The 2500-nt window shown below is 34.8% G+C and overlaps 1 protein-coding gene across 2 annotated transcripts in view; it reads right to left on the bottom strand.

Annotated features, from left to right (window-relative positions):
* LOC106874539 (guanine nucleotide exchange factor subunit RIC1) overlaps positions 1-2500 on the bottom strand; it is a 245149-nt gene that overhangs the window by 163832 nt on the left and 78817 nt on the right. The window lies entirely within an intron of this gene.

Raw genomic sequence — 2500 nt, 5'->3', positions numbered from 1 at the left:
GTCATCCACAGTAATGATATAATTTTTACTGGATGTAAGTCAGAAAATCTGCAGTATTTGTTGAGTTTATAATTGATGAAGGAAACAGAAGATGGATATAATACGAATCTTTGACACAAGATAGGTTGAAACAATCATCGTGATGAAAAAAGATTTGTACTAAATCCATCTTCTGTTTTTTTCCTCAATTATCATCATCACCGTACTTGCATTTATCAAGAAGTAATTTTGTTAAGGCAGATTTTTGAGGCTGGATGCTCTTCCTGTCACCTACCCTCCCTTATTTCAAGGAAGGTAGTATTTCCCTTAGTCTAGTGAACAATGAACAGCTTTGATAAGCATTCACATAATAATATCTCCAGGCTGTTTTCTTATCATTTAGAGAAAGAACACCACTCTATTTGAATACAATTTCCCCAATAACATTTTGATTGAACTTGACACACTGCTATGCAATTGAGATCACCTCATGCCTCTTATCCTTACGGTGCTGAACACCAACAAACCTTTTCACTTCTCTCCACACTTGTTCTCTAGCTTCTCTGCTGGTGACATGATGTTGCTTTTTGCTGCTCACTTTATTCCATTCTTTCTAGGTCTGTCATTTAGCTCTTCGGGCTCTATCCAAGATAACTCTCTGCCAACTCATTACTTTTCCCCCAACTGGTGCCTTAACTCCAACCAAAGATCTGGTCTGTACCTTTCAGCAGATTATCTTGTAGAAATTCCAAGTTGTTCTGCCTTTTACCATACACATCATCTACAGTCACTTTAAATGTATATTTAGCAGTGCTCTTTTAGTTTCCACACATTACTTCTCCAGACTCTCTTTTCTCTTTCATTGTGATTAATTCTAATTCTGAAGTCCTGTCTTGATGGCAGTTTCGAAGGTAAACATCTCCAAATAGAAGTGTTGATGTGCTTACATAAATATCGCAGAAAAATATTTCTTGCAGCACCTGATTCAAGTCGTCAAAAGAAATTGCTGAAAAGCTTTAGTGGACATAGACAATCATACCAACCAACAGCGATTAGAGCGATCTTTCCGGAATATGCTGTAGCCAGCCATGCTAAAAACACCATCGTAGAATAAAGAATGTTTCTGTGACTGTAATGAAATCGGGATCAATACATTTAACATAAGAGTTTAAAAGGCAGACCTTGTAATATAAAATTCATGCATTTAAATACAGTAGTTTGTATCTAGATTTAAACCTATCATAGTTTGTAGGGCATAGCATTTTATTCTTGCTTAGTTTCCGGGGCTTTTCCGTGCTTGTAATTAACATTAAATATGGGTAAAAATATATTTGTACTCTAGTGCATGAACTGAGTTATAAAAAGTAACCTCCCTTCGTCAAAGGAGTTGCTTCCCTTACTTTAATTACTTCCCTTAAATCTAAAAAAAATTAACTGTTTGAAATTCAACTTATCAAATTACTTGTTTTGTTAGACGTGCTCTAAAGCATTTATTTATGGGGAACTTGATGAAAGCTAATCAGGAATCCCTTATATATTTACAATAACAGATTTTGTAATATTTACAATGAAAGATCATTTCATATAAACTTTGCTGTTGTATTAACCTTCTAATAACAGTTAAGGCAAGTATTAACAGACTTTCTGTTTTAGAAAGTGCAAGGCAACCTCGGAACATTTATCACTTCCATTGCCAACCTAAATGAACTCCTACAAAAATCGGAAAGTTTGTAAACTAAATTTTTGCATTAAAGTAATTACCACTATTTTGACTGTAAGTTGATTCTAAAAAATGCACAAATTGAAATGTTAGCCTTTGGTTATATTCGTTTCTAACGTAGGCACAAAGGCCTAAAATTGGGGAGAGGTAACAGTGAATTATACCAATCCCCATATTTGACTGGTACCTTTTATTTTACCTACCTCGGATGGATGAAAAGCAAAAATTAGCCTTAGTGGTATTTGAACTGACTGTAACAAGCCTGAAGAAATACTGCACAGCATTTTCTTCTGACATTAATGATTCTACTAATTTATCGTTCCTTTGGAATAATGGAAAACAAAGAGCACTGGAATTTGAACTCAGAACAGTAGTGCATTGAGCTATGTACCATAAAGCTATCTACACTTATGCCATCCTCACCAACATTAGTTTCATATTTCATCACAACACCCATCCAAGATCACCCCCACCCCGTCCCAATAAACAAGCCCTCATACTAAAATAACTGGTAAAACATTAAGGCTATCTTATGACTCACTTTTCTTTGTCCACTAAACTTAATGACTACCACATAAATCTCTTTCATATATCTATTTTCCTTTTTCTCACCATTTTCAGTGATTTTTATTCTCCATGCTTCAAACTAAACATTTCTCTCATTTTCCTTCCTCAATACTACCTACAACTTTCTGAAACTCTCATTTCCTCCTAATCTAGTTAATCTTAATGTCTGGAAAACCTTAAAAACATAAGGTATAACAACACCTCTCAGATTGTGCAGAAAAGATCGGAAGAGCG

This window comes from Octopus bimaculoides, chromosome 10 (assembly GCF_001194135.2).
Source record: "Octopus bimaculoides isolate UCB-OBI-ISO-001 chromosome 10, ASM119413v2, whole genome shotgun sequence".
Lineage (NCBI taxonomy): Eukaryota > Metazoa > Mollusca > Cephalopoda > Octopoda > Octopodidae > Octopus > Octopus bimaculoides.
The sequence above is the reverse complement of the archived record's forward strand: the minus strand, read 5'-3'. Positions and strand labels throughout refer to the sequence as shown.